General features: G+C 41.5%; 1 pseudogene; it reads left to right on the plus strand.

The window, feature by feature from the left end:
- Positions 1–11,212: 11,212 nt before the first annotated feature.
- Positions 11,213–13,827, plus strand: LOC121281455 (annotated as a pseudogene).
- The last annotated feature ends 12,117 nt before the right edge of the window (positions 13,828–25,944 follow it).

Here is a 25,944-nt window from a genome sequence, read left to right on the forward strand (position 1 = left end):
AATACCTTGTATAGAGTATTCAAATGATATCAGCTTGGTTCTTATAAAGTAAGTGTAGGAATGCTTGGCAGCAGACATGTGCTGAAGCAAAACAAAAACAGAATTACCTGGAAAAACTCAGCAGGTCTGGCAGCATCGGCGGAGAAGAAAAGAATTGACGTTTCGAGTCCTCATGACCCTTCAACAGAACTGATTTTTCTTTACAAGGAGAGGGGTGAAATATAAGCTGGTTTGAGATTGAGGGCGGGAAGAGAAGTGGAGGGAGGGGTGTTGTTGTAGGAACAAGCAAGCAGTGATAGGAGCAGATCATCAAAAGATGTCACAGACAAAAGAACAAAACACAGAGGTGTTGGAGTTGGTGATATCTAAACGAATGTGCTAATTAAGAATGGAGGGTAGGGCATTCAAGGTATAGTTCTAGTGGGGGTGGGGGGGCATAAAAGATTTAAAACTAATGGAAATAGGTGGGAAAAGAAAAATCTATACAAGTTATTAGAAAAAAACAAAAGGAAGGGGGAAGAAACAGAAAGGGGGTGGGGATGGAGGAGGGTGCTCAAGACCTAAAGTTGTTGAATTCAATATTCAGTCCAGAAGGCTGTAAAGTGCCTAGTCGGAAGATGAGGTGCTGTTCCTCCAGTTTGCATTGGGCTTCACTGGAACAATGCAGCAGGCCAAGGACAGACATGTGGGCAAGAGAGCAGGGTGGAGTGTTAAAATGGCAAGCGACAGGGAGGTTTGGGTCATTCTAGCGGACAGACTGCAGGTGTTCTGCAAAGCGGTTGCCCAGTTTACGTTTGGTCTCTCCAATGTAGAGGAGACCACATTGAGAGCAACGAATACAGTAGACTAAGTTGGGGGAAATGCAAGTGAAATGCTGCTTTACTTGAAAGGAGTGTTTGGGCCCTTGGACGGTGAGGAGAGAGGAAGTGAAGGGGCAGGTGTTACATCTTTTGCGTGGGCATGGGGAGGTGCCATAGGTGGGGGTTAAGGAGTAGGGGGTGATGGAGGAGTGGACCAGGGTGTCCCGGAGGGAATGATCCCTGCGGAATGCCGCCGGTGGGGGGTGAAGGGAAGATGTGTTTGGTGGTGGCATCATGCTGGAGTTGGCGGAAATGGTGGAGGATGCTCCTTTGTATGCAGAGGCTGGTGGGGTGATAAGTGAGGACAAGGGGGACCCTATCATGGTTCTGGGAGAGGAAGGCGTGAGGGCGGATGTGCGGGACCTGGGCCAGACATGGTTGAGGGCTCTGTCAACCATCGTGGGTGGAAAACCTCGGTTAAGGAGGAAGGAAAACATGTCAGAGGAACTGTTTTTGAAAGTGGCATCATCAGAACAGATGCGACAGAGGCGAAGGAACTGAGAGAATGGGATGGAGTCCTTACAGGAAGTGGGGTGTGAGGAGCTGTAGTCAAGGTAGCTGTGGGAGTTGGTAGGCTTGTAATGAATATTGTCTATCACCAGAAATTGAAACAGGGAGGTCAAGGAAGGGAAGGGAAGTGTCAGAGATGAACCATGTGAAAATGATGGAGGGATGGAAATTGGAAGCAAATTTAATAAATTTTTCCAGGTCCAGATGAGAGCACGAAGCAGCACCAAAGCAGTCATCAATGTACCAGAGAAAGAGTTGTGGGAGGGGGTCTGAGTAGGACTGGAACAAGGAATGTTCCACATACCCCATAAAGAGACAGGCATAACTGGGGCCCATGCGGGTACCCATAGCCACACCTTTTATTTGGAGGGAGTGAGAGGAGTTAAAGGAGAAATTGTTCAGTGAGAGACGGAGGAGAGTAGTGGTGGATGGGGATTGTTCAGGTCTCTGTTCGAGGAAGAAGCTGAGAGCCCTCAGACCATCCTGGTGGGGGATGGAGGTGTAGAGGGATTGAGCGTTCAAGGTGAAGAGGCGGTTGGGGCCAGGGAACTGGAAATTGTTGATATGATGTAGGGTGTCTGAGAAATAGCTGATATAGGTGGGAAGAGACTGGACAAGGGGAGAGAGAATGAAGTCAAAATAGCAAGAAATGAGTTCCGTGGGGCAGGAACAGGCTGACACAATCAGTCTGCCGGGACAATCCTGTTTGTGGATTTCGGGTAGGAGGTAGAAGCGGGCAATCCGAGGTTAGGCGACTATCAGGTTGGAAGCTGTGGAGGGAAGATCTCCAGAGGAGATGAGGTCAGTGATAGTCCTAGAAATAATGGCTTGATGTCCAGTGGTGGGGTCCAGGGGAGGTAAGAGGAAGTGTCTGTGAGTTGACACTCAGCCTCTGCAAAGTAGAGGTCAGTGCACCAGACAACAACAGCACCACCCTTGTCAGCAGGTTCGATGACAATATCAGGGTTGGACCTGAGAGAACAGAGTGCAGCAAGTTCAGAGAGAGACAGGTTAGAGTGGGTAAGAGCCCACTATCAGTCCTCTATCCAGCTCTACCTGTCCCTCCCCACTTAAACCAGCTTATATTTCACCTCTTTTCTATTTTTCCTTAGTTCTGGTGAAGAGTCATACGGACTCAAAACGTTAACTGTATTCCTCTCTGCAAGTGCTGTCAGACCTGCTGAGTTTTTCCAGCTATTTTTGTTCTTGTTTCAGATTTCCAGCACCCGCAGTTTTTTGCTTTTATCTGTGGTGAAATATATACTGTTTAAGGGGGGTGGGACAGATGAAGCTGGATAGAAGGCCAGTGATTGATGGAGGCAAAGGAGAGATTGCAAAAGATACCATAAACAAAAGGTCAAGTGTTGCTGATGGCGGTGATATTGGCTAAAGGAGGTGCTAATGGGGACATTATGAGTAAAAGCAGAATGAGCAAGTGACAGATGGCCCTGGTGGGTTGGGAGAAGGGACGGTATGGGAAAAAATATCAAAATAGGCTAAAAGGTGGGGATAAAACAACGAATGGAAATAAATTTTTAAAAACAAATAATAAAAATAGGTGGGAAAAATATATATATGAAATTTTTTTGAATTATATTTGAGAAAAGCGAATCAAAAATGGGTGAGGATGGAGGAGAGAGTTCATGATCTCTCTCCTCCATCCTCACCCCATTTTGATCCCCTTTTTTCAAATATTTATTTTGTACAATTATTGTATACATTTTTTCCCAACTATTTTTAAAATTTATTTTCAATCATTGTTTTATCCCCACCTTTTAGCCTATTTTGATCTCTTTTCCCACACCGTCCCCTCCCCTCCAGGGCCACCTGTCACTTGATCATCCTGCTTTCTATCCTTTATGTCACCATTAGCGCCTCCTTTAGCCAGTATCACCACCATTAACACTCCTTTGACCTTTTGTTTATGACATCTTTTGCAATCTCTCCTTTGTTTCCACCTATTGCTGGCCTTCTGTCCAGCTTCACCTGTCCCACCCCCCCTTAAACAGTATATATTTCATCACATTTTCACTTCTCTTTAGTTGTGAAGAAGAGTCATACGGACTCAAAACATTAACTCTGTCTTTCTCTCCACAGCTGCTGTCAGACCTGCTGAGTTTTTCCAGCAATTTTTATTTCAGATTTCCAGCATCCACGATATTTTGCTTTTATAAATTACCTTCCTTGACCATCAGGTCCTGGGGTCAGACTCAAACCTGGAGTTTCTGGCTCAGAGGCAGGGATAGTACCCACTTTGCCACAAGACCTCCCATATTCTATGCTGTACATATTATGCAGTGTTATATAACTAATGGCCTGATTATATTAATGATAGTACTGTTGTATTGTAAAACAACCAGTACTTCTTTCACAGGTCTCCAATTAGAACATTCTGTTGCACTCTTTATATGTAGAATACAGTGATTGAATAAAGAGTGATGGAGTGGAGGGACTGGGGAACAAGGAAAAGTCTGGTCTGTTAGAAAAGTGAAGGATATCTGTTCGGCATGAGGTAGGAAAAAAATAAGGTGAGGTGAGGCCACAGAGAGATTTGAAAGCAAAGATGTAAATTTTGAAACACTGAAGACGAAGCAATCAAGACTTGACAGGCAGGGGAGGAGGCCAATTAAGGACAGCGGACAGACCTTCCACATGGTGTGGGGCGAGAGGAGCCAGTGAAACTTAAAGATACATGAGTTATGGAATTTTGGAACTGGATATAGACACTTAAACATTTTGAGGGTGAGTCACAGGTACTAATTTTTGCTTGAAGTTCAGATAAAGATCAGAACTGGATTGGGCTTTTTCTTCAGTGGTTTTAACACAATGTAATTGCTTGTTTGCACCTTACCCTCCAGTTTCCTAATTCTGTATTTGTAAACATAAATATAGAGTGAAGTTCAGGTGTTGGATAAAATGCTTTAAAGTAAGGATTTTATTTTGTCTCAAATACCTGAAAAAAACTATTAATAGTGAAACTCTTGACTAAGAACTTACTGTATATATATTTTTTAATTCATTCATGGGATTCTGGACGTCACTGGCTAGGCCAACATTTATTGCCCATCCCTAATTGCCCTTTTTCAGAGGACATTTAAGCGTCAACCACATTGCTGTGGGTCTGGAGTCACATGTAGGCCAGGTCAGGTAAGAACAACAGATTTCCTTCCCTAAAGGACATCAGTGAACCAGATGGGTTTTTACAACAATCGACAATGATTTCATGGTCATCATCAGACTTTTAATTCCAGATTTTTATTGAATGCAAATTTCACTATCTGCTGTGGTGGGATTTGAACCCGGATCTCCAGAGGCATTACACTGGGTCTCTGGAATGCTAGTTCAGTGACAATACCACTAAGAATATCTTATTTTGGGAAAATAGTGTGTTCTTCCTTGGGGGCTTTCCCCCTGTAATTATAAACAACCTTAGCTCGGATGTCCAAAAATCACAAAACAAAGCACAAACTTAGTCCTGATACAAACTGCATGGGCAGAATTTTATGCCTCAGGGTGGGCGTGCGCTCAACCTGATCGGGTGTAAAATTGCGCAAGAAAATGTAACCTTCAGGTTGGCGGCCATGCACGGGTATCGGAACCGCGCCCGCCATCAATTAAAAGTCCACTTAAGGCCAATTGATCCCGATTTTATGTTGTCCATGTGATTTTGCAGTTGTCACATGGGCAGATGGGCAGCCCATATTTTGCAAAACCTCATCCAAGAGCAGGATAAAAAAGGACAGCAGCATTGCCAGTGTGAGTAGTGAGGTGTTTAGGAGATAATTTGCTGCTGGTTGCTTATTTGAACTTGACAGCTTCATCTCAGTTCTGAACTTTATCCTTAGAATTTCCACACTTCATTTCAGGACTCATTGGTGTCTCCAAAGCCCCCAAGGATTTTGACCATGTGGACCCTTCCAGGTATCAGACAGCCTTCTGTTACCCTGGTAATGGGGATTGTGCTTCTTCTTAGGAGGAAGAGAAGGGCAGAAGGGAGAGGAGGCCAGATGTCCCAATGCAATTTCCAAGAGAGTGACTTATGGGAGGAGAGGCACAGACACAAGGGGCATAGGGCCAGCAAGTAGTCCAAGATGGAAGGGGCCGCAGAAGATTCCACTATCCTGCTGCCAGGGTTTACAGGCAGCGATATAGCTACCTCAAACGGTGCAATGCTGAAAGAGGCTTTGCCTCTCCAGGGAGACTGTGGCCTCCATTTGTCAGATGATTAGGCCTGAGATCAGCTCCAACTGTGTGGGTGGAAACCCCATGACAGTGGCTCTGAAGGTCACAGTGGCCCTCAACTTCTATGCCTCCAGCTCTTTCCAGGGGTCAGTGGGGGATCTTTGTGGAGTGTCCACAGTTGCAGCAAGCTGGTGACAGAAGCTCTGTTCAGACAGGGAATGACATTTATTCAATTCTGTATGGACGAGACCAGCCAGGCTTAGAGGGCCAGAAGGTTTGCAGTGAATGCTGGGTTAGCCCGCATCCAGGGTTCAATGGCCTGTACACATGTGGCCATCAAGGTACCAGTGGGTCAGCCAAGTGTCTTTGTCTTCAAGAAGGGCTTTCGCTCGACAAAATAAGGGTGTGACCACAAAACGCAGATTCCGCATTTCTATGCAAGGTACCCTGGCAACTCCCATGATGATTACATCCTGAGACACTGCCAGGTGCCAAGGCTATTCAGTGCTGCAGCCCGGCTGGATGGATGGCTGCTGGGTGCCAAGGGCAGTGAAAAGGTGGCTTATGATGCCTCTCCATCACCCAAGAACAGAGGCAGAGCAGCGTTATAATAGGAGTCATGCCTCCACAAGGATGGTGATAGAGAGGACCATAGGTCTGAAGATGCACTTCCAAAACCTGGATCGTTCAAGGAGAGACTACAATACCCCCCAGAGCGGGTGTCACTGATAGTGGTTTTATGCTGCGCTCTCCACAATCTGACACTGGCAAAGGGGGACCCACTGAAGAAAGAGGATCTTCAGGCAGCTCCACAGGCCACAGAGGATGAATCCAGTAGTGAGTCAGAAGAGGAGCACAGTGAGGAGAACATGACGGTGTGGAGGCAGACCTCTGTATCCTCCAGGGATGCCTTGATCCCAAGCTCCTTCAGCTAGGCTGCCAAAGATCTGCTTCCACCTCATGCCAGGGCTGCCACCTCCATCCAGGATGTCTGAAATGACCCTTTCATTTGAACCCAAAGTCCACTCAGAGTGCAATAAAGTTGAGCCACTCATGTCCAGCATTACATACTGGCGTACCCTGCACCAAAAAATAAAAAGATGAAGCATACTCAGGCCATTATGACAAAAACAAGATTTATGTAAAATTTATGTAAGATTTATGTAATTTTCACAATCAAAACAAATTAACATTACCATCTCTGGCGTTCATTTCCACACCAGTAAACATATAAACAAAATATTACAGAACAGAAGATCACCCATGATGAGTCCCTCTTGTGCTCATTTAGTTACATTTACAAGTGTTATGTCTTAGTGCGCCCCCCACCCCCTCACCCTCACACCGCCCTCGCTGGCAGCAGCATTGGAGACAGCCTGCTGACTCTGGTGTCTTGTCAGCTTTGATGGCCTGGATGGTCATCCTCTACCAGTGGAGCCTGTGCTAGCCCCGCCTGGGACAGAGCAGCCAGTGCCATCGCTGGCATCTCCCCAGTCATTGCAGCCTCCTCAGATGCCACAGTCACTGGCAGAGGGGCAGAGGCGCTGCTGCCATCATCCAGGGTGCCCTGAGAGGAGCTGCAGAGACAACAGGCAGCTCGTGCACCAAAGTGAGGTCACTCTGGACCTCCCTGCTCACCTTTGGTGGATGGGCACCTAGCTAGGATACTGGGTGCCTCATCCAATTCCCACACTGGCACTGACCACCTCAGGTCAGTGCCTGTGTGAGGGCTTGTAGGTTCAATTGCAATCCTAGGAGCCCCTGATTCTGTCCCTGGAGCTGCCTCTCCATGAGACTCACCACTCTCAATGGAGGAGGCAGTGCGCTCGGCCATGATGGTCAACACAGTGCTGATGCTCCGCAGGGACTCCTCCGCAACAGAAACCATGGCACACATATCCTCATGGACCTCCGCCAGATCCTCCTGCACATCCGGCTGGACATCCAGCATCTGCTGCCTAATGGATGACTCCAGAGTCTCATCATCTGTCTTCAACTCAGCATCGTCCTGGTCTCCAGCAGTCCTCTGTCTGCCAGCGCCCTGGGCACTCTCTGCCTCTGCCTGAACCTCAAGCGAGTGTGAAGTTCCCTCACTGCTGTGCACCAACATTCTTGCCAAAGATCTAATGCCCACCAAGGTGCTGGTATCTGTGTTAGTGCCTGGTTCAGAGACCAGGTGTGACGCAGGTGCATGTGAAGCCTGGCGATCCTCTGGCGTCAGGGTGGCTCTTTGGGATCCTGCGATTGAGTGCATGCTGGTGAATCTATGGGAGAACAACAACATGTCATTAGTTTAATTCATCACACTGTCACTGTGCATACCGGGTACCCTGGCGAGACAATGAAGATCTGTATCATGGTGCCATTGTTTTTCAATGATCAATGGGTACTCCAGTTTTGAGGCTCCGATTAATGAAGAGACTACACAAGAATGTTTGCACAAACTGAAACTCTCACCTCCGTGCACTGCACTCTTACCTTTGTCTGGCACCCCAGCTTCTACACGATTGGCTGAATGAGGTACATGACACCTCTCCAGCTCCAAGGCATCCTGCTCAAACCTGGTCAATATTAGGACGTTTGGCGCCCTCCACCTGTCCGTGACCTCTCAATACTGTTATGGGCCGTCTTCTCCTGGAAGGACAGAGGAGTATAGATTAGTCCACTCTCTACCTGCAGCGCCATTACAGCCTGGCCAACCCCACCTGAGGAGCACCTTGCAGGTCACATCCGAGTCGCGGCCCTCGAGCTGCAAGGCACTCAGTCCAAGCAGCCAGGGCTCACCCCCTTGGCCAACTCTGGCGTCATTGACAGTTGGCACTCAGACTCTAACACCCCTGATCTACATGGGGGGTGTGGGGGGAACAGCCAGACCTTAACAATTCTCCACAACGATCCATGCCAACATGGTACTCACCCTTCCCGAGTGCAGCAGGTTGTTGAACCTTTTGCGACACTGCACAAATGTGCGCCGCACAACATTGTGGCTGCTGACTTGTGCTGTCACCTCTTCCAAAGCTTTTTTTGTCAGGTGCGGCGGCCTCCTCCTTCCACCTCTGGGGACGAGGGTGCCCCTCCTGACAGCCACCACCTCCAAGAGCACCGCGAAGCCCTCATCCGAAAACCAGGGGGCCGAGTGCCCACCTGACCTGTCCTCCCACTTGGCATCTCCAGCCACTGTTGAGGCCACAGCTTCACTCTTCAGAATGCAGAAGATAGGTTCTTCTCTGGCAGCCTTCAAGGAGCTGCCAGTGCCGCTTTTAAACCGTCCGCCGGGTCGTCATTATACCTGGAGCCCAGCATGCCCCCTGCCCCCACCCAGCCCTTCCCGACCATTGGGAAGATGCATTTCACGCTGGGTGGGCCTCAGTTAGCCAGCCTGTGTGAAACCTTGGTCTTGGCCCGATTGCGGTAGGGGGTCTGTTTCCCGACAAGTCCTGAGCCCGCTGATGGTGCGCACCCACCAAGGATAAAATTCAGGCCCATATCTCAGTAAATATTTTAATTTGTCTATGCTTAGGGAACTATGATAGAAATCAAATATTTTCTGTGCCATGTGCAACACACCATCCAAAGCATCGATTACCATGTTTCAAAAGTGATAAAATGCTTACAGTTACTTTACCAGATTCAGAATGATTGTCTAAAGTATGGCAATAGTATCACATTTTAAAGCAGAGTTGGCTTGTTCAAGATCTAACTATGACTGCACACCTGCATTGTGAAATTAATGTTTAACATATGCTAAAGCTGTATTTCACCTTATCTTAGGAAGAGCGGCAAATGATACCTTAAAACTCTTTGTTTTGCATGTAATCAAAACACACAATCCTAATGGTGAAAAGTTATTTTGCTACCAGCAAGAAATAAAATTCTGATTCTGATGCTAGATTAATCTGTTGTGGTGCAAATTTGTCCACCTCACTATCTGAACAGTTTCAAGTGCATCTCTACCTACCTCATGCTTTCTAAACATGCTGCTATTTGCACCAGAATTGTAATGTGATACTGCCTAAAACATACCCTGATTTGAAACAAACAGAATGTGTATTCGAAGCTGTGACTGCTTTGACCAGCATATATTGTCCTATAAAACAAATTTCCAAACAGCATAATCTCGCTACACATTTATACACAAACACATATTTAAAAGTTTGAATTGATTGATTGGAAGAAGCTCTATTATCAGAACAGTAACTGGGCACAAACCAAAGAATTAGACATCACAGTCTCAAACTGATTTCACATCTTTCTTTGTTGTTTGCACTTTACTTTTCCTGCTAACGTTTAGCCTAAGCTTTTAGAAAACTTGCACGAAAGTATCACTACAGCATGGTTAAATCCAAATAAAAAGTAATGATTTTGAGTACAGAGCTGGCTGCCTGTTTGAACTTTATTAGGGCAACTGAGTTGCTGCAGCATGACAGATCCCATAAATTCTGCCACATTTAGGGTAACTTGTTGTTCATGTACTGCAATTTTGAATATAAATTGCTGGGGGTACTGAAATTGGTATTATCTGAACAGTTACAAATCAGTTGCTGCAATAAATCGCTTTTCATTTGGTCACCTTACATATGGACTGATAAGCACCAGTAATTTAGAACTATCAGCCTGAAGATAGAATTAATCTAGAAAAATAATAAGGCTACAGCCATTCTATTCTCTAGGATCCATTGAACACTTGCAGCACTTTAAACTATATATAAAGTGCCACTCTAAGACAGCCAGCTTAACTCATGGAAGCATCAGGGGTTTTCAGAAATTAATTGTTAAGAAATTGTGCCCTATTCTTATTGTCTGAACGCTGTAAACAAGGTCATCCGAGGATGTAATTTTCATTATTATCTTCAACCTGCTGAAAAAGCTGGATGAGTACATTGACTATTCTGGTCAGGGGATTTTAACAGTGGGAATACGTATTAATAAGTTACAATTTTATCTACAATAATGACTCTTTAACACTTCTCAGTAAGCCATATAAATGACATCAGTGTTGGAAAATTTGTTCATTTGGCTATGAAATGTGGCTTATTTTTCAAAAATTATCTTGATCACTCAAAAAAGCCAAATTTAGCCACCAGCCCCTGGGTGTGTTTATGAACTGGGTAGTGATGAAATAAAATGTTTCAGTACAAGAGGACGGTCCAAAATATGATTGAGGAATAGCAATTGTGGCAATACACCAGATAACATAAACTCTGGATCTCAATCCATTAATAACAGATAGAGCAGTCATTGATCCTAAATTCTTGATGGCTGCTCTGGATTGCTCATAGCCAGTTGTCCACTTGAGTGGCAGTTATAAACTGAAAGGTGTTGGTCAGAGACTATTTGCAGCCAAGCTGTCATTGTGAAACATAAATTAACAATGCACATTGAAATTAACATTTCTTCAAATTGCTCTGTCACACCTACTCAAAAATGGTGTTTCTTGGATTTCTTTTCAGCTCATTGTGTCAACAATATCCAACCTTCTTGTATCAGTAATGGTAGCAGATCCAAAAAACAAAACCAAAGCACTTAAAAGAAAGGGGAATGGCCAAGTTTATACAAGATCTCTGAATCCTATTGGGGAACCCATTGCTTTCAGCAGAAGCAACCGTAAGATTTCCCTAGACCCCGTGAACATAGTAAATTCATTTACAGATTGAGAATTTATGCTGCAAGTGCACTATGAATAAAACAGGAAAGAGATTGTTAATCAGTTAAAGAAAAACTCAGCACTGACAGGCACTAACTGTGAAGTAAATCTGCATTCCTGGATGTCTAATACAAGAAGTCTATTTCCGTGGGCCTACAGGTAGAATCAAATGTTTGGCTGCATTTTTTTTAAATGACAAAAGCGCATTCTTCTGATAACTCTGAAGATTTATTCAGTGAGTAGATGAAAAATGCAGAACAGGTCCCAGGATGAAGCCAGTCTATGGTGAGATAACTGATCAGAGCAAAAGCAGTAGTTGTGTTGCTATAATACATTTCAGGAAAAGGAAAAGAAATTAGCCAGGGTTTCTGCTGTGGATTGTAGGGTATTGATTACAGTTCGGTATGTCGGAAGAAATCTTCTTAGGCATACGCAGGTTAACTGTAAGTCTTTATTGACTCGTAGAACTATTTCCAAAAATACAGTAAAAGGTACAAATTAGGAGCTGTCTCTAGGCTTGCTGGTACATACGGTTGTGTCCAACACTAGACTGACCCTGGGTGTGAGTCATGTGCTCTCTTACATCACTGTGTGGGTGATACTGTACTCAGTCCCACATTAACCCTATATGTGCCAGACCCTTATACTACAATGCCTACTTGAAAGTGTACAACATGCTATAGGGGGCTGAACAAATGCCTGATATTCACTGTTACAGAATTAAATAGATATTACAGCACAGAAACAAGCTGTTTGATTCAATCAGTCCATGTTGGTGTTTATATCCACACAAGCTGTAATCCCAATCCTTTGCTCCCATATCCCTTTTTTCCACATTTATTCAACCATCTTCCCAACCTAATTTTAAATGTTGATATGATCTCTGCTTTAGTCTTAGTGAATTTAACAGCCTCTCAACTGTATGAATAAAAAAAACTTCCTGCTTTCTGCCCTAAATATTTTGCATTTAATTTTATATTTGTGTCCTCTTCTTCCAAACTCCTCAATGTCTAGCACCAGTCTGTTTCTATGTAGCCTGTCAATCTAACCCTATATCCAAATTGATGTACAAATTGAACATAATTAATCATAGCAGAGACCACCATGAACACTACACCCTATTTCCAACCACTTTGAAGACTGACCTTATTACTGTTGTAATTACTTTCTTTTTTTTCTCACCACATCCACCATATTTGCCACCTCAAAGAACTCCATCAGATTACTCAATCATCCTGTCTGAAATCCATGTTGGCTGCTTCGAATTATTTTCTCATTTTCTAGTAGATCTCACAAATGCCACTTGATTAGGTTCTGGACTGTAATCCAGCAAAAAAAAAAATCAATATTGACAGGAAGGTGTGGGGATGGGAGAAGAACACTTGGAGGGGAGGAATAGAACAAAAAAATCCCCAAATATAAATCTCATGAAAATGTTTCCTAAATTTTGATATGGTATTGTAATATTGCTAAAGAAATTGAATATTTGTGTAATTTCACAATGTCTGAAATGTAACTTGATTACAATTAGCACTTTTATAATAGTTGCCCTGATAATTTAGCTACTTTCAGAGAAGACTCATTGAGCCAATCACACGCACTATCACTGATCCCCACACACACACACACACACAAACACAGTAAAAGGGTGGGTTGCAGATAGAGGAATGGAGTTTTACAGTATGAAGACCACAAAAAAAATGAACATTAGTTCATGTGAGTTCCAGAGTCCAAAGTCAGCGTCCAGAGGGTGTTTCCTGAGTGATGGGGTTCAGTTAATTTGAGCTTCTGGTTGGTTAAACGATATGAACATCCTTGAAATGAACAAGGCTGCTACATGAGGGGCTTTCTGTGTTTTGACTACTTTAGACTTTAAAATCAAGCAGGCTTTGTGGAGTTGAGACTGCTTACCCAGCCTGGCTACTGGAATTCTGTCCAGTTGATGTTAAAACAGCAGTATGGCTATGAGGCTCAAAGCTGCAATATTAAAACTGTCCAAAAGGCCAAAGGCTTGAGTCATGTGGTGTGGCCTATTAATGGTTAACTGCAGCTTAACAATCAGTTTCTGTGCTCCTGGCCAGAATTCTATTGTTCCTCCTTAGGAGAGAGAGAAATTGGTTATGAGTATCTCTTCCAGCATAACAAGTTTTGATTTTTTTTGTGATAGTTCAGGATGGGGAGTCAGTTCATCTGCATTTCCACTGCTTTCATTGATTACAAGGGGTTTGTACAATGAAGTATGAAATTCCAGAAGCTGAAAAAAAGAATTATTTTGTTCTTGAAACTGCTGGGATAGCTCCCAGGCTATCAAATTCCCTGTGATCAGGTGACTTGTAGCAGCTATCTTAATTTTCTTTTTCAGCAGAAAAAGTCCCGTTTAAATAAAAAAAGCAGTAAGGAGAAATATTTGAATACACAGTGCTGGGTTTCTTTTCAGGTCGCAGGAACCCAACAGGGTGTGTCAATTCTTTTATGATGCGAGAAGGCACAACAATGTCTAGTATTTTCATCTACAGCAAATTCCCAGTGGAAAGACTGGTGTGTGAAAGTTAAAAAGCCAATAAAAAGTATGGAAGAAAAAAGAAGAAATGTATCCTGCAATATAAAGCAATGATAGAATATTGCTGTTGAAAGCACCGTATCTTTTAGGCCACTGTTTAATAAGCTGTATTGTTAAAACATGCATGTTTCTACAGGTTACTGAATCTGTGAGGGGGGTGCTGAGGGAAGAAATAATATTAGTATAGACTGAAAAGATTTGAGGTATGGATCAGTGTCAGGAATGAGGACCAAATCTGGAATTCAGACCAATCCAAGTTCACAATCAGAATTCAATTTTTCAGTGACAATGACAAAAAGCCAGGTTTTGAATTTTGTCATTACTCTGGAGATGGGAAGGAGGGTATGGATCCCAATGCTTTATTTGTCCCAGGTCTTTGCTGATCTCATGCGGGCAGCAGGGGATGCTGTATAGTAGGGAGCAATGCTGCTAGGCTAGGGAAGGGAAATACGGCAATGCCCTCAATCCTGATTGCTTTCTGGTGATTTTTGCTGATGTATGGATGTCTGAGGGGTTGAATATTCAACCTGCATCACAGAAGCCTGATCTTGTTCTTAGGCTGTTGTCACACATGCACACTTCCAGCTATCACTGTGATCAGGCGGGGGGATCCGAACTGATTTTGCACCCCTAACCTGGAGCACTGGGATTAATTGCAGCAGCACAGCTGAGATCAACTGACTCAACTCATACCAGCATCAAAACCTGATTCTACTTTTCACTGGGTAAATTCACTGAGCTCTAGAGGAGTGCAATTTTTATTGTATTAGTGATTGCAATAAAAGCGTATTGAAATTTAAACTGACAATAGTATGTCAGCCTCAAGGTCTACCATTGCAATCCTTGCCAATCTGCCTGTCAAACATGACCAGGAATAGCCCCAGCTCTCAGTTAAGTTGGGAAATTCAACAGGAGAAACTATTTTGCAGCTCAAATGGTGTACATGCGTTAGTACCACTTAATGTCAAAACACATGTGGATGTGTTTACCAATGTGTATATAGATATTCTCTTTACCTTATGGTTCATAAAATATTAATCTTATTCTTCATTGAAAAGTTGTTCATTCTCACTTGTAAATTTAAAATAAATCAAGTTCAGAAGAAAAGAAAACATTAAATATTGATAATTATTCATAATTTTCTTTATAAACTACCAGCTGATGCACAGCTTGAGTCCCTCCTAATTCAAGGTAGCCTGTGCTGACCACCTGCCAATTCCTTATCCCCCGAGTAAAACTGGCAATGTTGTGCTCTTCAGAGCAACTGTTTCCTTGCCAATGTATTTGAGCTGCAAAATAGTTTCTCCTGTTGAATTTCCCAACTTAACTGAGAGCTGGGGCTATTCCTGGTCATGTTTGACAGGCAGATTGGCAAGGATTGCAATGGTAGACCTTGAGGCTGACATAAGGAAGAGCTTTTTATGCAGTGAGTGGTTACAATCCGGAATGCACTACCTGAAAGAGTGGTGGAGGGAGATTCATTTGTGGCTTTCAAAAGGGAATTGGATAAATACCTGAAGGGAATAAAAATCAGGGCTACAAGAACGGTCTTGGGAATGCGACTCAGCAGAAAGTCAGCATGGGCTCAACAGGCCAAAAGTCCTCCTTTTCTTTAAACAATCTATAATTCTATGATTCCAGCATATGTTAAAAAGATGTACCTGACATTCATACATTCTTTTGAATCTTGATGTGTGTTTCCAAATGTCAGCAGTTTAAAAGCAGAATTGTTGAATGTTTATGTTCCTCTTATTGTTAATAAGAGACTTTAGCTAGAATCTTCAGGCCACTCGCCGATGCATAAAATGACGCACAGTGACATCGGGCATGCGTCCCGACATCATCGCGCGTCATTCAGATCTTCAGTTTGGCGGGCACGCACTGGAGTCTGCTGCACGCCTGCCGAACTGTCAAAGACTTACTAAGGCCATTTAAATTACAATTAAAGTAATTAACTGAGCTGCCCATTCAACCTTAAGGTTCATTGACATGTCCCAGCTCATGTGACACTATCACATGAGGGGATATGTCTTAAAAATCTTTTTTTTTAACATTATTAAAATTTTTGTGCCTATTGCAGGTTGCAATCCCACCCAACCCCTCCAACAGGGAGAAAACAGCACCTCCTCCCCCCAGCACTGAATTCCCTCACTTCCCAATTTCCTGTAGTTAAACACTCTGTCTTGCAGCACTCAGTTGAGCTGCACCTCCGTGATACTTAATTTCTGTGCTTTATTGCACTTAACGTGGAGTTTGAAATTGCTGCCCAATTTACTGCTAATAGTGGTGAATACTGATAGTTACCCTGATATTCTTACAGCAAATTCTGGGCTATTGCAATTAAAATAGTATATTGTTTTTAATACTTGAATGCAAAGATTAATGTCACCCAGAATGATGAATCAGTTCAGTTACCTTTCTTATTTTTTTTATTATTTGAAATACTTCCATCAACTGATTTACAAACAGGTATTTAACATTAAAGACCTAGGTCATGAAGTTGCTGCATTGTTACATTCAGGATAGTCATTTGCTACCTCCCCCTGGTGGCTATAAATAAGATAGTAAATTGTATCATCTTTCCAGATTTTGTTTTGGCGAGATGATTTTTTAATAGTTTTATCATGCTTCTGGTTAAAAATATTACCCAACTGATATTCTTGCTTTATTTCAGTCTACAGTAATGCAGCTATAAGTGGATCATCCTGAATAAACACATGATTTAAAAAATGTTTCAAATATAAAGTTCTGAAGTACAATTATCTCAGAACAAAATACAGATAAAATATTTACAATAGGTGATTACATTTCATCCATTAGGTGTTTGGAGAAAAGAAACAAAATACAAGTAAAAAGATGAAGCTGCACTTGTCATAAGTGTTTTTTTAACTCTATGAATCAGATTAGACTAAGACTTGCATTTTGAACATTATAATACTTTTAAAAATGTTTTTCCCCAATGTTAGGCATGTTTTTGCATGGGTGAAAGTAGATGCTCAACATGACTTGTCAAGTTAGCTGTAAAAAGGAAATGCTTTTTTCTGTATCATTGATCTCCAATTTGAATGGTACATTTATTAACAAACTTGGTAGTTTGTTAGTGATTTGCATTTTAAATAATCTTTGGTAATGTTCAAATTTAGTAACCAAGCCGGTCATGATATTTGGCTCGAAATCTGTTTCTTTCCAAATAAAACAATTAACTTTGTTTACGTTGCCTGGCAAAATTTAATAAATACATGTGAGGAAAAAAAATAATGTTTGTAAGTCTGAATTTGAACTAGCCTTTAAATTTCTATTTGTAAACAATCATTCCAATAGCTCCCCAGTAGCTGAGCCATGTAGACCAGAACAGACTTGGGCAAATGGTGTGTTAGCTTTTATTACAAAGAGATCAGGTATAAGGTAAAAAAAAGTCTTACTCCTAATTAAAAAAGGGCATTTTTTAAGTGTGAGGCCACACTTGGAGTACTGCAGTTTTGGTCTCCTTACCTGAGGAAAGATGTACTTGCCTCAGAGGGAGTGCAACAAAGACTCACTGGACTGGTTCCTGCGATGAGGGGATCGTCCTACGAGGAGAGATTGAGTAGACTAGAGTTAAGAAGATTGAAAGGTGATAAAATCTTAAGGGGCTTTACAGGTTAGATATTGGGAAAATGTTGCCCCTGGCTGGGGAATCTAGAATATGGGGTCACAATCTCAGAATAAGAGATCAGTCATTTCAAACTGAGAAGTGGAGAAATTTCTTCACTCAAAGTGTTGTGAATCTTTGTAAATCTCTGCCCCCAAAGAACTGTGGGTGCTTATTGAGTTTGATAGATTTTTTTGGTACTAATGGAATTAAGGGATATGGACATAGTGTGGGAAGATAGAAATAGAAAATCAGCCATGATCTTGTTTGTTTAATGGTGGAGCAGGTTTGAAGAGGCAAATGACCTGCTCCTGCTCCTATTTCCCATATTGTTCTCCTGAAGGCAGTGTCTCCCTCCCAAGGAACTGATTCTATGGGTGGCCATCACCTTTTGGTACCACACTGAATCAGCCGTTATTTGGCAGTCTATTTGATTTCGGGGACATCACAGCTGAGTTCAATCCTAATTTTTTCTCCACGTATGTACTCTTCGAATCACCACATAGTAATCAGAAGCAAGAACTCTACTTTACTGAGGCCAATTGTAGCACCCAAAACTGCACTGAGATTAGCTAACTCAGCACAGCCCAGGGATCAATGCTGGAACACTCTTGATAGGAACAGCTCAGGGATAAGAGATTTTACATCTAGACTTTTGCTTTAAGTTTTTTTTTAAAAATAACAGGTTGCAACTTGCGATATGAACTACAATTAGTCCAAGATTAAGAGCATTTAAAAACATCAGTCACGACTGGACTTAAAACCAATTACCTCATTTGAAAAAAAAAATGATTGTCACTGATGATTTCGTAAATTATTATGTGTAAGAAAATAACAGACTACAGCAAGTTGTTTCTTTGAAGTTGCTCCACTGAGAAAACCTGCTGAATAAACAATCTGAAGACAAACTCCTGTTGAAGTTGCATAATGCAGTTTGCTAATGTGGACACGCACTGGGAAAAACAAGACATAACAATCAGCTAGACACAATGTCATAGAATTAAGATAAGCCAAAATATAAGAGAAACAATCTGTGGTATTGATCAGAGCGGCAACTGTTCTACTGGGTTAAAGTTTAAGGACAAGATTTTGGAGAGCATTCAAAACATTTCAGAAATATTCTTGAACAATTTTAATCCAAAGTTATTTTATTCTTAAGGAGACCAAGTGGAGTTGCTGATACGATCTTAATTTGAAAATGAAGCTATATTTGACAAAGGAAGTGAGGTTGCAAGCTCTTATTTTACTCCCTCTTTTTGAATCTTAGAATCATTCTCTTGCAAATAATCATTACTTTCCTGAACTTAGGGCAGATTCCCTCATTGGGCATTCTTGATAAAGAATGATGATCACAGAGAACTTCATCAAAAAATTATGTACCTAGAGACTCTCATCTTCTGTAAATATAAACCAGTGGAATCAAGTATTAAAATGTTAGAGTCTATTATAAAGGATGTCATAGCAGTCAGCATGGCTTCATGAAGGGGAAATCATGCCTGACAACTTTATTAGAATTCTTTGAGGTAACAAGCAGGATAGATAAAGGGGAACCAGTAGAAGTAGTATTTGGATTTCCAAAAGGTGTTCGATAAGGTACTGCACATAAGGCTACTTAATAAGATAAGAGCCCATGGTATTAGGGGTAGTATATTAGCGTGGATAGAGCATTGGCTGACTAATAAAAGACAGAGAGTTGGGATAAGGGTGGGCATTTTCAGGATGGCAACCTGTAACTAGTGGAGTGCCACAGGGATTAGTGCTGGGGCCTCAATTATTTACAATATATATTAATGACTTAAATGAGGGAAGCGAATGTACTATGGTCAAATTTGCAGATTATACTAAAATAGGTGGGAAGGTAAGTGGTGAGGATGACACAAATACTCTAAAGAGGGATATAGACAGGTTAAGTTAGTGGGCAAAAACTTGGCAGATGGAATATAATGTGGGAAAATGTGAGGTTATGCACTTTGGCAGGAAGAAAAGAGAAGCTGAATATTATTTATATGGAGAAAACCTGTGGCACAGAGGGATTTGGGAGCCCTTGTACATGAATCCCAAAAAGCTAACATACAGGTACAACAGGTGATAGGGAAGGCAAATGGAATATTGGCCTTTATTTCAAAGGGAATGGAGTATAAAAATAGGGAAGCCTTGCTAAAACTATACAAGGCACTAGTTAGACCACACCTAGAATACTATGAACGGCTTTGGTCCCCTTATCTAAGGAAAGATATACTGGCATTGGAGGCGGCCCAGAGAAGGTTCACAAGGTTGATTCCAGGTATGGAGGGATTTTCTTATGGGGAGAGGTTAAGTAGGGTCGGCCTGTACTCACTGCAGTTTAGAAGAATGAGAGGTGATCTTGTTGAAACATAGGGCAGGATTTTTCATATGGCAGGCAGGCTTGGCAGGAGCATGTGGGGAAGGGCGCGGAGCCAATTATCGCCTATGATCGGCTCCGCATCACCATTTTACGTGGGCGGGCCAATTAAGGCCCACCCAGTGTAATACACGGCCGGTAACACTGTGCAGGCGAGGGGAGGAGGGAGGGTCAGGGCCAGCGCTCTTTTGCGCATGCATGAGAAAGAGCGCTTCAATCTCCCTGTGGCACGGAGCTGCCTCAGGAAGATTGAATTGATAATAAAATGATGAAATAAAAGGTGTAAAAATTTATTTAAACATGTCCCCTCATGTGACTGTGTCACATGAATTTGAAGTTTTCTTTAGAATTGTCTGCTGTCCACAGTATGATATAAGCAGGCAGGGTTCCCTTTAGTTGAGGAAAAGAGACAAGTAGCTTTTTTGTTGCTTCAGATGTTCCTTCTCCAGACCATTAGGGTTTTGTACCAAAGAACTTTCAAAAATCAAAGTGTTTCGGTCATGTGGCAATTGGCCATTGATACATGGTAGAAAGCCTTCATGTTAACAAAGGAGTTTCCACTCATGATAAAAATGATCAACATACTTGTCATGAAGCTATTAATGTATATAATGGGCAGAATTTTGCCCTAGGTTGGCGAGTGGGCCCCACTGGCTCGGCAGCGGGCGGGCAGCTGACCCCTGCCGCCAAAACGGGGCCCACCACCATTTTGAGTAGGTGGGCCAATTAAGGCCTGCCTAGCAGGCTGCCTGACAGGAAGCGATATGTGCTTCCTGTGCGGGGTTGGGGGAGGGATTCCCCACTGTCAAAGTATGCTCTTTCGCACATACGCACGAAAGATCACACTGCTCCCTAAGACTAAGTGCTGTCTCAGGGAGATTACTGACGGTCTAAAAACTTTAAAAATAGAAAAATAAAAAAATTATTAACATGTCCCCCTCATGTGACAATGACACACAAGATGGGATATGGTAATAAATATTACATAAACTTTATTAAAGATTTTTTAAACAGACATGAAACCTCAACCAGCCAGTGGATGAGGTTTCATGTTTTTTCTCCTTCCCACTGGGGCTCCTGGCCTGCCCATCAGCCTTAAGGTTGGATGGGTAGGGTCTTTAATTATCTTAATTATCCTGTCAATGGCCTCAATTGGTCATTGACAGATTGGCTGGCGGACAGCTGATTTCGCTGTCCGCCCACCTTCCTAAAGATTTAAATGGACTGGGATGACGTTGAGGGTTCTTCCCAACGTCATCCCGCATCATTTTCCTGTTGGCGAGTGGGCCCTGCCCCCAAATCACCAACGGGAAAATTCAGGCTAATGTTATTGGAAATTATTTTTATAAATAGAGGTTTAGTCTGTGGGTGTATCTGTGTGTGTCTTAATTGGTTTAAAGGCAGCCAGTCTAGCTGTTTGATGTATAGTTTTGAGATGTAAACAGAGGTAGAGGTACATTTGCATTTTGTTGAATACAGCATTCAGGGAGGGGAGTGAAATTTGCACCTAGCTAGAAGACACCAAGCAATGTTTATATTACTAATAAAATTGGTACTATGAAAGGGGTTTTATTGTTAGAAAGGAGTTCAAAGGGCCTGGTGATACAATGAGAATTTACATTCAAAGGGCAGGCTGGGTATAACGTGGGAGGAGGTTGTGTGTGAAAGGCAGAGGCATGTAAGATCAAAGCCTGTAAGCCTGCAACTGTCTGCAAAGGAACCAAATTGAAAAGAACCTCATTTTGATTTTGTAAGGTGAAAAATACTTTGCCTGGTGCATGGTTAAGTCTATTGGTTATTGTTGCCTTAGTAGAGATTAATTTGGGAATTTGTTAAAAAGTTATGATAATAGTAATTTGTGGCCATGTGTATGTGTTTAATTTGTTGTAAATTAATAAATGTCTTGTAGTTTGAGTTAAAACCTCTTGAGAACTGGTGGTCGTATTCCTAAATTTAGAGCTGCAACTCAAAACATACTAATTGAAAATATAGGTTATGACAGTTGTTTAAAGTTTCCCTCTGGATTTTAAATAACTTAGCCTTCAAAAACTGCTGTGTCACAACAACTGGGGGCTTTTACTGGTTTAAAATTTATAATTCCTTGATTGGTTTGGAATTGGTGAATCTTTAGGTAATTCAGGAGCTGGTGAGGTATTTTAGAAGTGGTGAGACTGCAAGATGGCTTTGGAAATTGCTAAGACTTGTCTGGGAGTGGAAGATATAACTCTGATTGGGTTGGGGAAAATAACCAAGAGTAAGTTAACAGAGTTGGCAGATAAGTTAAAATTGGGGTTACCTGAGGGTGCTAGGAAATCAGATCTAATCAAATTTTACACAGCATCTACAGTTGGAAGTGAAACCTGACACTAGTGAGTCACAGATGGAGATTGTGAGACTTCAGTTACAAAAGAACATGCTTGAATTTGAACAAGCAAAGGAACTGAAAAAGCTTGCATCAAAAGCAAAGTGCAGAGAAATGGCTTTTAAAAGGGAACAGGCAGAAAGGCAGGAGAGAAAAAAACAGGAAAGGGAATTAGAAATTGTGAAGATAGAGAAGGAGAAAAGAGAAAAAGAGAGAGAATTCCAACTGAAAATGTTGGCGGTTAAAAAAGATGTCAGTAGGTGAGGAAGGACCTATCTGCAGAGTAGAACCCAGTGGGGAGATGTTTAAATTTGTACAAGCTCTTCCAAAGTTTGAGGAAAATGATATTGAAGCATTCTTTATTTAATTTGAGAAGCTAGCTAAACAGATGAAATGGCCACAGGAAAACTGGACGTTATTATTACAGTCTAAGTTGGTGGGTAGGGCACATGAGGTATACACTTCGCTATCAAAAAAAATGTCAGTGAATTATGATGTGGTGAGAAAGGCTATTTTGAGTGCGTATGCGTTGGTTCCTGAAGCATACAGGCAGAAATTTAGGAATATGAAAAAACAGCCTGGGCAAATTTATACTGAGTTTGAAAGACTAAAACAAAGTAATTTTGACTAGTGGATACAGGTGTTAAAAATAGAGACAACCTATGCAGCTCTTAGGGAAATCATCCTTTTGGAAGAATTTAAAGATTCAATACATTCGGTAGTGAGAACTCATGTAAAGGAACAGAGGATTGATTCTGTATGACAAACAGCAGAGATAGCTGATGATTATGAGTTAGTTCATGGAGCTAAACCTTTTATCTGTCACCCTTTCAAATTGGAAAAGGATAAAAATTGGGAAGGCGAGAAGAAGGTATGTAGTCAGGGAAAAGGAGTAGCTGGAAGTTCCCAGGGAGTTTTTTCTCAGAATAAAAAGGAAGGCGCTGAAGGTATAAGTGACATTCAAAAATTTAGGTGTTGTCATTGTAATAAAGTGGGGCACACAAAGTGTTGGAACATGCAGAAAAAATCTGTAGGAATTACTGGGGTACAGAAAAGCTCTAGAAGTAAAAGTATTTTGGGTTCTGAGGATCAGGCATAGGAGAAACCAGTGGTTTGTGTACAGGTGAAACAGGGAGAATCAGTGAAAGGTAAAGAAGTTGGAATGTGTTCACAGTTTACTCAAGAGAATTCTGAGGAGCAGGTTGCAGAAATGTTTAAAGATTTTGTACGTGAAGTGAATGTCTTTCCATGTGTACAGGATGGAGCAGGAAAAGATGTTAACATTTTAAGAGACAAAGGGGCTAGTCAATCCTTAATGTTACGGGATAGTGATATTTGTTGTTCAAAGGGAGCATTGCAGGTGCATGTAATAATAAGTGGGGTTCATGGAGATGCTAAATTTATTCAATTGTAGAAGGTAAATTTAAAGAGCAAATGGAAGGCAGGTGAAGATATAGTTAGAGTGGTGGAAAAATTGCCCATTGCAGAGGTTCAATTTATTCTAGGTAGTGATATAGCTGGATCGCAAATGCATGTGATGCCTATGGAAGTTGAGCACCCTGTAGATGTGTTTTCAACAGAGGAACATCCTGGATTGTTTCCTGGTTGTAACAAGATCAAAGGCACATAGGGAAGAACAAAATAAACAAGAAGGGCAGGCAATTCAAAGGCAAGAAGAAGGTGTCAAAATCTAATTATCTGGCACTGTATTTGATAGCATTGTTCAGGAGGAAAGAATACAGGACAATTCAGCTGAAGTGTTTAACTCAAGGAGGGTTAGTGGAGTTACAGAAAAATGATTTGCAATTAAAACAGTTATATCAGAAAGCTTATTCAGAAACAGAAACAAAATGTATTCCAATATGTTATTACCTTTGGGGAGATATTTTAATGAGAAAGTGGAGGTCAGATCATGTCTCAGTTAATGAAAGATGGAGGGAGGTGCATCATATTGTTATCCCATTAGGATTTAGAAATGAGATTCTGAGGATTGCTCATGATATTCCAATGTGGGAACATTTAGAAATTAGGAAAACACAAGAAAAGATACAGAGGGTTTTTTTTTGGCCTGCATAGGATGTAATCAAATTCTGTAGAACCTGTCATACATGTCAAATAACAGGAAAACCACAAGCAGTGATTAAGCTGGTTTCTTTAATTCCAATACCAGCATTTGATGAACCTTTTACCAAGGTTATGATTGATTGTGTAGGACCCCTTCCTAAGAATAAAAATGGAAATCAGTTTTTACTGAAAATAATGGTGTGCCTACCAGGTTTCCTGAAGCAATACCTTTAAGAAATATTACAACTAAGAAGATTATGGAGAAGTTAATAAAATATTTTACAAGATATGGTTTACCTAAAGAAATACAATCAGATCAGGGGTCAAATTTCATGTCACATCTGTTTAAGGAAGTAATTTTGGGGATAAAACAGTTTAAGTCAATAGCTTATCATTCAGAGTCACAAGGAGCTTTGGAAAGATGGCATCAAACTTTAAAAACTATGGTGAGAGTATACTGTCAGGATTATCCACAGGATTGGGATACAGGAATTCCATTTTTGTTATTTGCTATTAGAGATACTCCTAATGCACCAGCTGATTTTAGCCCTTTTGAACTAGTTTATGCTCATGAGGTAAGTGGACCATTGAAATTGATCCATGAGAAATTTGTGGGTCAGAATTCAAAAACTATTCTCCTGGATTATGTATCAAATTTCTGGGAAAGATTGAACAGAGCATGTGAGTTGGCTAAGGAACATTTAAAGATTTCTCAGCAAATGATGAAAGTGGAGGCAGGTAAGAAAGTTAAAACTCGTAGCTTTGCTTCTGGAGAGAAAGTACTAGTTTTGTTACCAGTACTAGGTGATTCATTAAATGCAAGATTTAGTGGGCCTTACAGGATTGAAAAGAAATTGAATGAAGTAAATTATTTACTGAATACTCCAGATAGAAGAAAGAAGCTGAGGATGTGTCATGTAAATATGCTTTAAAAGTACTTTGATAGGGAAGAGGAACAAAAACAGGTATTAGTGATGATGGATGATGAGAAAGAGGTAGAAGTGCAGGACTCTAAAATTGATTTTCCTCTAATCAAATTAGATAATGCTTGAAAAATTAAATTAAATATTGAGTTACCTTCCAAGCAAGTGCCAATGTGATTTGGAAAAGCTATTGCAGTCACACAAACGTATTTGTGGAAATAAGTTGAAAAAGATACATTTAGCTATACATGATATCTAGGTACAAGTTTTATCTTCAAGAAGGCAACATCCTTATAGATTAAATCTGGCAAATTTATCAAGGTACAAAAAAATTTGATTTCATGCTTCAAAATGATATCTTTGAGTCTAGTTGCATAAACTGGAACAAAAACAAAAACAGAATTACCTGGAAAAACTCAGCAGGTCTGGCAACATCGGCGGAGAAGAAAAGAGTTGACGTTTCGAGTCCTCATGACCCTTCGACAGAACTTGAGTTCGAGTCCAAGAAAGAGTTGAAATATAAGCTGGTTTAAGGTGTGTGTGTGGGGGGCGGAGAGAGAGAGAGAGAGAGAGAGGTGGAGTGGGGGTGTGGTTGTAGGGACAAACAAGCAGTGATAGAAGCAGATCATCAAAAGATGTCAACAACAATAGTACAAAAGAACACATAGGTGTTAAAGTTAAAGTTGGTGATATTATCTAAACGAATGTGCTAATTAAGAATGGATGGTAGGGCACTCAAGGTATAGCTCTAGTGGGGGTGGGGAGAGCATAAAAGATGTAAAAAAAAAATTTTTTTTATATATAATGGAAATAGGTGGGAAAAGG

The sequence above is a fragment of the Carcharodon carcharias genome, chromosome 8 (genome assembly GCF_017639515.1).
Source record: "Carcharodon carcharias isolate sCarCar2 chromosome 8, sCarCar2.pri, whole genome shotgun sequence".
Classification (NCBI taxonomy): domain Eukaryota; kingdom Metazoa; phylum Chordata; class Chondrichthyes; order Lamniformes; family Lamnidae; genus Carcharodon; species Carcharodon carcharias.